This window comes from Elephantulus edwardii, unplaced genomic scaffold (assembly GCF_000299155.1).
Source record: "Elephantulus edwardii isolate Elephantulus edwardi_28Jun2011 unplaced genomic scaffold, EleEdw1.0 scaffold00002, whole genome shotgun sequence".
Classification (NCBI taxonomy): domain Eukaryota; kingdom Metazoa; phylum Chordata; class Mammalia; order Macroscelidea; family Macroscelididae; genus Elephantulus; species Elephantulus edwardii.
In genome coordinates, this window is record NW_006399752.1 from 6,960,712 (window position 1) to 6,972,983 (window position 12,272).

The following is a 12,272-nucleotide window of genomic DNA, read 5'->3' on the forward strand; positions in this document are numbered from 1 at the left end:
TGATATTGCATGAGTTCCTTGTTTTTCAATGCAGCATAGTATTCCATTGTACGAATATACCACAGCTATTATTTGAGTCTTTGCATTACTTTGCATTATTTTCTCTATATATTTTAATAATTCCTTGAACAAACATTCATTTCTTGTCAATTCTGTATCAGGTACCATTTCAAATGTTGGTAATATAGCAGTAGGTACAGCAGATGTAAAATCTGTCATTGTAGAACTTCTTTTATGATTAATAAATATGCTTTGCCGACACCACAATTTAAAAGCATCAATTCTTACATTGAGCCTCCTTATTCATTGTATAACTTTCAGATGTTTGTTGTTGTTATTAGGTGTCATTGATTATAGTACTCATAGCAACCCTATAAACAACAAATCTAAATCCTGTTCTATCCTGGGCCATCTTCACCATCTCTGATACACTTGGACCCATTGTTTCAGTCTTCATGTCAATCCATTTCATTGAGTCTTCCTTTCTTTTGCTGACCATTTACCTTTCCAAGCATGATAACCCTTTCTAAGTAACAGACTTTACTAATAACACATTCAAAGTATTAGAGATGAAGCTTTGCCATCTTTGTATCCAAGGAGCACTCTGGGTGCACTTTTCCCAAGACATGCTTATTCATTCTTTGGGCAATTTATGGTTATTCAGTAGTCTTTTCCAGCATCACAACTAAACAGCATCAGTTCTTCTTCTGTCATCTTTATTTATTATCCCGCTCTCAGATGCATTAGAAGTGATTGAAAAGAGCATGGCCTGAACTAGCTGCATCTTAGTCTTCAAAGTGTCATCATTGATCTTTAGTATTTTGTAATTGCCCCTGACAGTGGCTTGTGCATTCTATCTCCTTGTGAAAAGATCAAGGGCCACATGGAGAGCACCATGTCTGACCTTTGCCAAACTCACAGGGAAAAACTATCCTCACCCACAGCATCAATAACATAAATCAATTCCCACGAGGTCAAACATGTCCCCCACATCCCTATTCCTCCTACTTATCTCAACATCAATCTTGCTGCTTGGTTGGGTCCAAAATCCAATGCGATAGCTCAGAGACCGCAGAAAGTCATATTGGGGGTCATGGTGTTAAAACTTTATAATTCAGATTAATAACAAAATATAGTCAAGACAGCTCACAAACTGTGCACACAGGCATCTTACCCTTAAGCCTCATGGCTCTAACAGTTCCTAAATTCTCAGTCCTGCCAGTATTGACTCCCCTCCACTACCCAATTATCTAACAAAGTTTTTCACAGAACAAAGTTCTCAGTCCTGCCAAAACTGGTTCCCTGCCCCTCCTCCAAAGTCTCATCCCGCATCAGTCCTCCAGTTCAGCCATCACTGCTGCTGTTGTCCTGAAGCGTGTCCTAAAATTTCACAGGGTTGCAAGAGGTATGTCTTCTCTGGCTGGGCAAGTGATTCCATCTCTTCTGGGGGGGAACCATTTCTGTCTCTTCGCTACACATCTTCAATTTATTGGTGAGACTAGCCAATCCCCTTGTAGATTGTTGAGACTGGCCAAACTCCTTGTTGAAAGGTAGATAGCCAATCCCTTTGTGGAAAAACCAACATGCCCCATTTCATACTCCTGATCATCTGCATAGCAACCACACATAAGTGTTAGAGAAGTCAGGTTGAAAGATAAATTCCATACTCCTGATCTCCCGACTGTGGGTACCAAGGATTAAGGGTGTTGACTGTCAATCCAGAGTCATAGGAAACAATTAAATATATCATGGCTTGAGTCAGGAACTTCTTAATATTTAAACTGGTATCTTTACTCTCTAGAACTTTTAAGAAATTCTTAAAAAGAAATCTTCCCAAAGCAACACATCTTTTGATTTCTGTACCACCTCTCCCACTGGTGTTGATGTAGTTTTAAGTAAAATAAAATTGTTGACAACTTCAATCTCTTCTCCACCTCTCTTGATGTTACCTATTGATCAAATGATGAGTATTTTTATTTTCTTGATGTTGAGTTGTCCTCCAGATTCCACTGTACTCTTTGATCTTTTTCAGAAGGTGCTTTAAGTCTTCTCCACTTTCTGCAAGCAAGGTGGAATCATATGCATAATGCAAACTATTGATGAGTATTTCTCCAATTCTGATGCCACATTTTTCTTTGTGCCATCCAGGTTCTAGAATTATTTGTTCAGCATACAAATTCCATAGGTCTGGAGGAAGGATACAGCTGTGAAACACATCTTTCCTGATTTTTAAACCTTGCGAGCCCGCTAATTCTGTTCTGATAACTGCTTTTGGTCCATATACAGGTTTGGCATGAACACAATTAAGTGTTTTTGAATTCCCACTATTTCAATGTTATCCATAATTTGTTATAATCCACACAATCAAATGTATTTGCATAGTGAGTAAAACACAAATGAATATCTTTATGAGATTGTCCTCTTGTAGCCAAGATCCATCTGACATCAACAATGATTTTTCTCATTCCAATGCCTTTTCTGAATTAAGTTTGAATTTTTTGGCAGTTCCCTATCAATGTACTTATTCAAGCTGGTTTTGAATACTCTTCAGCAAGAGTTTGCTTGCATGTGATATTAATATTGTTTAATTATTTTCAATAGTCTGTTAAAATACCTTTTTTGGAAGGGGATCAAATATGGATCTCTTTCAGTCAGTCAACCAGGTAAATGGTTTCCAAATTTCTTAGAGTACTTCCAGAGCCGTATCTGTTTGCTTAAGCATGTTGATTGATAGTCCATCATTTCCTGGGACTTTAATTTTTGTCACTGTATTCAGTGCAGCTTGGATGTCTTCTGACACTATGTACAATTGGTTCTTAATCATATGATACTTCCTAAAATCGTTCAGTGTTGCCTAATTCTTTTGAAACAATGACTCTGTATTTTTTTCCATCTTCTTTTAATGTTTTCTTGCATCATTCAGTATTTGGCCCATAGAATTTCTCAACATTACAACTTGAGACTTGAATTTATTTCCTTCAACTTCAGAAATGTTGGGTATGTTCTTCTCTTAGGGTTTTCTAATTCAAACTCTTCGTATATTTGGAATGTTAATTTGATTTTGTATTAACTCCCTATTTATCCATTTTTACAATCCATTCCTCCTCAATAATTTGGAGAGATCCCTGATTCAGACTTCTCCAATGAACTATGTCTCCTGATCGCCTAACTTTTGGTACCAAGGGTAATGATAATGGATCCGAGTAATTTGAAGTTGTTGATAATTTCAGTCTTTAGTCCATTTATCATTATTGATGGACCTATTCATTGAGTGGTGAATATTTTTGTTTTACTGATGTTGAGATGAAGTCCACATTGAAGGATACAATATTTGACATCCTACAGCAAGCACTTCAAGTTCTGCTGACTTTCAGTAAGTAAAGTTGTATCATCTGCTTATTGAAGATGTTCCACTGATCCTGATGCCACATTATTCTTCATTGAGTCCAGTTTCTTGAATAATTTACACAGTATATAGATTAAATAGATATAGAGAAAGAATACAACCCTGACACATACCTTTCCTAATTTTAATCCATGCAGTGTTCTTTTGCTATGTTTGCATAATAGCTTCTTGTTCTAGGTATAGGTTTCACATGAGCATAAGTAAGTGTTCTCGAATTCCCATTCTCAAAGTTAGCCATAATTTATCATAATCCACACAGTTACGTATCTTTACATGGTCAATAAATAAAAAATAGATATTCCTCTGGTATTCTTTTTTTCTCCCCACCCCCAACCAGGATACACCTGACATCAGCAATGATATCCTTGGTGCCACAGCCTCTTCTAAATATAGGTTGAATGGCTGACAAATCATGGTCAATGTGTTTTTCTAGACATTTTTTAAATGAGCTTCAAAAGTATTTTGCTTACATGTGATATTAAAGTAGTAGTTGTTGCTTTTGTTATGTGCTGTCAAGTTGACTGTGACCCAAAGAAACCCTAAGTACAGCAGCTCTGAACCTTGCCCTCTCCTGAACCACTCTCACTAATTCTAACACACCAATCCCCATTGCCCTAGTTACTGTATCAATTCATCTCATCTGGGGTCTTCCTCTCCTGTGCCTCCTCTCCACCCTTCAGATCATGTTGTACTTCTTCATGAACCAGTCTGTCCTGGCCATGTGCCCAAAGTATGTGAGATGGAGCTGCAAAATCCTCCAAGAAGAAACTTGGTTTCACTCTCTGCAAGACAGACCTATTTGTTTCCTTGGCAGTTCATGATATGTTCCAAGACTCTTTTCCAGCACCACCATTCAAAGACATCAATTCTTCTTCTGTCATCCTTAGTCATGTCCAACTCTCTGAAGCATAATAAGTAACTGTGAACACTGGTTTAGGTGCACTTTAGTCACTAGACTGACATCACTTTTCAGCACTTTGTAGAGTTCCCTGACAGCAGATTTTCCCACAGCAATTCGTCTTTCGATTTCCTGAGTACTGGTGCCAAGAGTGCTGATTGTGGAGTCGAGCAAGCTGTAATTGTTAACAACTTCAATCTCTCTCTTATCACAGGCCTTTTGGCCCAGTGGTGAGAATCTTTGTCTTCTTGATGTTGAACTTCCATCTATATTGAAGACTACAGTCTTTGACCTTCTGCAACAAGTGCTTCAGGTCTTCTTCAGTTAAAGCAAGCAAGATTGTATTATCTGAATATCATATTGTTAAAGAGTCTTCCTCCAATATTGATGCCACATTCCTCCTTATGAAGCCCTGCTTCCCAAATTATCTCTTCTGCAGACAGATTGAAAAGATATGGAGAAAGGACACATCCCTGATGCATTCTTTTCCTGATTTTGAACCATGCGATGTTTCCCAGCATTGTTCTGTGGCCTGCTTCCTGGTCTAAGTATAGGTTTCACTTAAGCACAATCAAGTGTTCTGGGATTCCCATTTTCCTCAAGGTTAGCCACAATTTGTTGTGATCCATACAGTAATGGGAATAAATATGGATCTCTTCCTGTCAGTTGGCCAAGTAGTTGTCCTCCAGAATTCTTAGCACAAGTTGGTGAGCACATCCAGGGCAGCATCTTTTTGTTGATATACGTCAACTTGTATTCCATCAATTCCTGGGGCTTTATTTTTTTGGCAAGTCCTCCAGAGCTGACTGAACTTTCTCCTTCATCACCTTGCCTCTTGATCATATGTTGTTTCTTTAAATTTTTCTGTGTCAACCAATTCTTCTTGATGCAATAATTATTTGTATATGCCTTTTCTGCCCATAGCATCCTTAAGCATTGCAACTCACAGATTGAATTTGTTCTTTAGTTCTTTCCTTTTAAGAAATGCTGAAGGGAGCTTTGGTGGCCTAGTGGCAAGAAGCTGCATTGCAATTCTAAAGGTATGTGGCTCAAATCCACCATGTGCCCCGCTGGAGAATGAGGGTCAATATCCTCCTGTGCTAGTCAGAGGGCCAATCACCTCCTGTGCTAGTCTGAGGGCCAATCTCCTCATGTTCCAGTTGGATCTCACATGAAGGTACATAACAGGAGGAAAAAAGAAAATAAAATGGTGAGTAAGTTTGGCCCTTCTGATTTTTCCACCTCTAGGTCCTTATACATTTCATTATAATACTTTGCCTTGTCTTCTAGAGCTGCCCTTTGAAATCAGCTCCTTAATTTCTATTAATGGTAATGTTCAATAATTTTTACATTCTGTTGGCTCACCTTTCTTGGGAATGGGAACAAATATGGATCTCTTTCAGTCAGTTGTCCAGGCAACTGTCATCCAAATTTCCTGGCATAGATTGGTTTAGCATGTACCAAGGGCTGTGTCTGGACTGCTGATGATGCAGGACTGCTGATGTCAATTTGAGAGCTAAGGTGCATCTGATTTAGACCATGGTCTATTCAGTCATTTGCTATGCATCTTAGAGCAGGACAATAAATAAAGATGACAGAAGAATTGATGCCCCTGAACTTGGTGAAGAGTACTTGGAGAAGAATACTGAATATCTCATAGACTGCTAGAAGAACAAACAAATTCATCTTGGAAAAAGTGCTCCTTGGCCATAAAGATGATAAAGCTTCATCTTACCTAATTTGAGAATGTTGTTAAGAGAATCTATTCCTATGAGAGGGACATCATATTGGGAAAGGTGGAAGGACAGTAAAAGTGAAGAAGACCCTCAACCAGGTGGATTGGCAATGACTGCATAAATGGCCTAAAGTGTATCAGAGAATGTGAAGATGACACAAAATAGGACAGGATTCAGATCAGTTGTTCATAAATTCACTATACTATGAGTCATACTTGAATCAATGGCACCTAACAATAATAACAACCCATTGGAATTAACATTAATTTTAGTTTGTATTCTTACAGCCTGGGACAAATAATGTGAATCTAACCTCTGTTTCCACATAACAGGAGTACAGCAACCAGGATCTGCACATGTTGGACCATTTGTCAACTTGTGTTCAGTTTCCCAAAACTTGGTCCAACGTAGACTTGCTTTCTTTTTTTTTACTTCGAAGAATTCCTTTATATCTCCTATCATGTGTCATATAATGCTAGTTAGGCTAATAAAGTGAGTTGCTTAGTATCCCTTGATTGAACTGGGTCCTCAATACACGTTCTCACTTGCAGCAAGCAAAATTGTGTCATCCACATAGTATATGTCATTGATAAGTCTTCCTCCAATCTTGATGCCACATTCTTTTTCATAAAGTCCAGTTTCCCTAATGATTTATTTAGCATACAGTTTGAATATGTGTAGAGAAAAAATACCTCCCTAAAATACAACTTGAATTATTTTAAATCGTGTATTGTTTCCATGTTCTGTTTAGATGTCAGCTTTTTGGTCTAGGAATAAGTTTCCTATGAACAAAATTAAGTATTCTGGTATTCCCATTAGTTTCAGTATTTGCCATAATTTCTTATAACCCACACAGTAAATTAGCTGTCAGAAGAGACTCTGAAAATTGAGCTATAGCATCAGAAAGCCAAAAGAAAGGGAAGATATGCTAAAGTAAAAGAACTGAAGATTTTAAATGTAAGCTCAAGAAGACAAAGCAAAGTATAATAATGGAATATGCAGAGAACTTTCAATCATTTGTTTTGTACTACGAGCTAGACAATGGATAAAGATGACAGAGGAAGAATTGATACCTTTGAACTGTGGTGTTAGAGAACAGTACTGAATATAAAAAGGACTGCCAAAAGAACAAGCTGCTATATTTTGAAGATGTAGCCAGGATACTCCTCAGAGGCAAAAATGATAAAACTTCATCTCACATACTTTAAAGACATTGCTAGGAAATGTTCTCCCTTGGTGAAAGAGAGGGTGACCCTCAACAAGATGAATTGACACAGTAACTGCATCAACAGGCTCAAGGGTGTCAGAAATGGTGAGGATGGCCCAGGACTGGACAGGGTTCAGGTCTGCTGTTCTTAAGGTTGCTATGAGCTATGGTGGACTCAGCTACACCTAACAACAACCAAAAATGCCTTCGTATAGTTGCACAAATAGATGTTGCTCTGGTGTTCTTTGCTTTCATCCAGGATTCATCTGGCATCAGCAATGATATCCCTGGTGCCATGACCTCTTCTAAAGCCAGTTTGAATTTGTGCCAGTCTTTGGTCAATGTATTGTTCCAGCCTTTTTTCTGGACGATCTTCAGCAATATTTTGCTTGCATGTGATACTAATTATATGGTTTGATAATTTCCACATTCTCTTGGATAACCATCTCTTCCAGTCTGTTGACCAAGAAGCTTTCCTCCAAATTTCCTGGTATATACTGGAGAGCACTTCCAAGGTTCAATCTATTAGTTATATGTCATTTTGTATCTCATTGATTTTTTTAAGCTTTACTTTTTGCTAATACCTCAGTGCAGCTTGATCATCTTACTTTATTACCATTGGTACAATAGTAGCATGGTTATTACCTGAAATATTTCAGGGCTGACAAATTATTTTGATATAGAGACTCTGTGTACTCCTTCGATTTTCTTTCAATGCTTCCTGAGTCATCTGGGCTTTTGCACATAACATCTCGGCATTTGATAGTTTTTCGATTCTTTCAGCTTGAAAAATGAGCAAGTTCTTCCCTTTTTATTCCCCAGCTCCAGTGCTCTTCACATCACACTTAATATTTGACTTTGTCTTCACAAGCTTCCCTTTTAAATATTGTGTTGTTTTCTCTCACTTCAATATCTCTTCCCTTTGTTTTGACTTCTTGATGATCTAGTGAAATTTTCAGTTTCTTCTGACATTAAATTTTGTTGATTATTTTTTTTCTTTTCAGTCTTTATAATGACCTTTTGCTTTCTTCATAGATGATATATTTGATGTCATCTCACAACTTATCTGATCTTTGTTCATTGATTTTCAATGCCTTTAACCTATTAAGGTGATTTTTAATTCAGTGTAAGTCAATGTCATATTTTGTTTCTTGTGGACTTATTTTTTTGTATACTATTTTATTTATAAAATTCAAATACATTGTTTTTCAGGCCAGATTCTTCCAATTTCTCACACCCCCTCACCCATCAAATTGTAAAACCCCATAATTAATGCCCCTCCCCCATCCTGCATATTCTTATTCCTCTGTTTCCCCTTCCCCCCTTGGATCCTCATATACATTCTACAATAATGATTTTATATAATATTTGTCCTTGTGGAACTGAGTTAGTTCACCCAGTGTAATGCTCTCTAGTCCCTCCCAAGTTGGATAATAATCTACAAAATCATTGCTCCTGCATGATGTGTAGTATTCCATTGTATGAATGTATCATAATTTCTCAGTCCATTTGATTGAGCAGTTGGACCTCTGGGCTGTTTTCAAGTTTTTGTGATGGTGAATAATGCTGCTCTGAACATTGATGGATAATCATCTCTTTGTGTCCCAGTTCTCATTTTCAGAGGGTGTATTCCAAGTAGTGGAATAGCTGGGTCATATGCAATTTCTATGTTCAGCTTTTTGAGGAAACTCCAAACTGCCTTCCAGAATGGTCATATCATTTTAAAATTCCACCAACAATGTATAAGGGTTCCCCTCTAGCCACATCATCTCCAACATTTATTACTTACTGTCCTATTAAACTTTGCCACTGTTACTGGAGTGAGGTAGTGTCTCTTTGTGGTTTTGATTTGGCATCAGGGACATCACTGCTGGTACTAAGAATGTCAATTGTGGATCCAAGCAAGATGAAGTTGTTGACAGTTTCAGTCTCCTCTCCATCCATCATGATTTTATATATCAGTCCAGTGGTAAGAATCTGTTTTCTTAACATTAAGATGCAATCCTTATCACAAGTTACATTCCTAGAACTTCTGCTTCAAGTCTTCCTCACTTTCAGCAAAGTTATGTCATGTGCATAATGCAGGTTATTGATGAGTCTCCCTCCAATCCTGATGCCACATTCCTCTTTATTGAGCCCAACTTCTCAGATAATTTACTCAGCATACAGATAATATAGATGACACACTCTCTCCTTAATTTTAAACCATGCAGTGTTTTCCAGCTCTGTTCACACAACAGCCTTCTGGTTCAGGTAGAGGTATTGCATTAGCAGAATTAAGTGTTCTGGGGCTCCCATTTTTCTCAATGTCAGCCACAACTTGTCATGATCCATGCAATCAAATGTCTTTGCATAGACAATAAAGCACAAATAGACATCCTTTTTATATTCTCTACTTTCTGCCAGGATCCAGCTGACATCAGCATAATGTCGCTGATGCTATGACCTCTTCTAAATCTGCTTGAACTTCTGGCAGTTCCTTATCTATGTATGCAGTACTTTACTTGCATGTGATATTAATGATATTGTTTGATAGTTGCCACATTCAGTTAGATCATCTGACTTGGGAACAGGAACGAATATGGACTTCTTCCAATCCATTGTCCAGAAAGCTGTCCTCAAAGTTTCCTGGCACTGACTGGTGTGTGCATTCAAGGCTGCATCTGCAAATTAAAAAAAGTAAAATTCTTGATATTCCATGGACTCCTGGGGCTTTATTTTTTTCACAGTATCATCAATGTAGCATCCATTTCCTCCTTTATTACCATTGCCTCTTGTTCATACAGTACTTCCTGAAATTTTTCTTCTTGAATTCTTACATATATTCATTTTTTTAAAAAAATATTTTATATTGGTTTACCTACAGTTTGTATATGTTGTTTCACACTATCCATCATTCACATTATGCTTCATAAAATCATTCCTATTCATTGTGTTTTATAAAACTAATCATTTAACTGTGCCCACTATTATCCTGTCTTTCCAGATCCCCACCAGATCTTTCCCAGTTACTATGTTTTCACCTCCACCCATCCTCACTTCTCTGCTCCTACCATCCCCCCTTCTTGTCCCCAGACATGTTACTTGTTATCCTTCTGCTTTTACAATAATAGTCTTGCGGTATTTATCCTCATGAGACTGAGTTAGTTAATTCAGCATAATGACCTCCAGTCTCTCTTAATATATGGAGTAATTTTTCAAATGGTTGCTCCTGAGTGCTGCATAGTATTCCACATTTTATTTAGATAATATTGTGTTACATAAGAACCAACTCATACAAGAAAAATAAATTAATCTTAAAGCAAATAGATTTCGACTTGTCCTTCCAATAATAACTGTGTTGTTATGTGCCATGGAGTCAATTGTGACTCATAGCAACCTTGTGTACAGTAATCCTGAACCTTGCCCTATTCTGAGCCATTTTCAGTTTGTCTGACACATCAACCCCCATAATCCAGTTTCTCTGTCAATCTACCTCCTGTAAGGTCTTTCTTTCCTACACTTTCCCTTTACCATTCCAAGCATGATTTCCTTCTCCAAGAACTTGTCCATCCTGGCAACATCTCCATAGAATGTGAGAGAGAGCTTCAAAATCCTTGTCTTCAAGGAGCAGACTGGTTTCACCCTCTCCAGGACAGACGTGTTTTCTCTTGGTAGTCCATGGTATGTTAAATACTCTTCCTCAAAGCTCCAACTCAAAGGCATCAATTCTTCTATCATCCGTAATCATTCTTGAGTTCTCTGATGCGTAACAAGTAATTGAAAGGTTCATAGCTTGGATCAGGCACACCTTAGTGTCTAGACTAACATCATTGCTCTTTAAATTTTTAGCACTCTCATGAGGTCCCTGAAAGCAGATTTTCCTAATGCAATTGCCTTTGATTTCCTGAATGTTGAGACCAAGAGTGTTGATTGTAGACCCAAGCAAGCTGAAATTTTTAACAATATCAATTTCTGCCACTGGTCCAGTGGTGAGAATCTTCTTTTTCTTGATGTTGAGCTTCAATCCATATTGAAGACTGACTAAAGTTCTTGACCTTCTTCAGCCAATGCTTCATGTCCTCCTCAATCTTGGCAAGCAAGGTTATGTCATTTGCATAATGTATCTTATGGATGAATCTTCCTCCAATCCTAATGGCACATTTCTCCTCATAAAGTCCAGTCTCCTGAGTGATCTGCTCTGAGTGTAGATTGAAAAGGTATGGAGATAGGATGCATTCCTGATATACACTTTTTTCTGATTTTGAACTATGCAGTATTTCCTTGCTTTATTCTGATGACAGCCTCTTGGTCCAAGTATAGATTTCACATGACCACAATTAAGTGTTTTGGGATTCCCATTCTTCTCAAGGTTAACCACAATTTGTTGTGATCCACAAAAATGTCTTTTCATAATCAGTGTAATAACGATAGAAATTCCTCTGGTATTTTCTGCTTTCAGCTCTGATCCATCTATCATTGGCTTAATGACACTAGTGCTGCTGCCTCCTCTAAACCAAACATCTAGCAATTCTCTGCCAGTGTATTTCCAGTAGTTTCTGGATAATCTTCAACAGGATTATGCTTCTTTGTGATATTGTTCAAAAATTTCCACACTATGTCTATGTCGGGTCACCTTTTTTGGGAATGGGGATAAATATGGATCACTTCCATTCAGTTGGCCATGTAGTTGTCCTCCAGATTCGTTGGCATATCTTGGTGAGCACATCCAAGTCAACAACTGTTTGCTGAAACATGTCAATTGTTATGCCACCAATTCCTGGGGGCTTGTTTTTTTGCCAATTTCTTCAGAGCATCTTGAACTTCCTCCATTTCCTCTTGGTCATGTGTTACTTCATAAAATTCCTCTGTGTCAGTCAATTCTTTTTGGTACAGTAACTCTTTTCTTCTTTTGATCCTTCCTAGATCGTTAATTTTTCTGCCCATAGCATCTTTACATATTGCAACTGAAGACTTGGATTTGCTTTTCAATTTCTTCAGCTTAAGAAATGCTGAGTGAGTGTGTCTTTTTTTTTTATTTTCTGA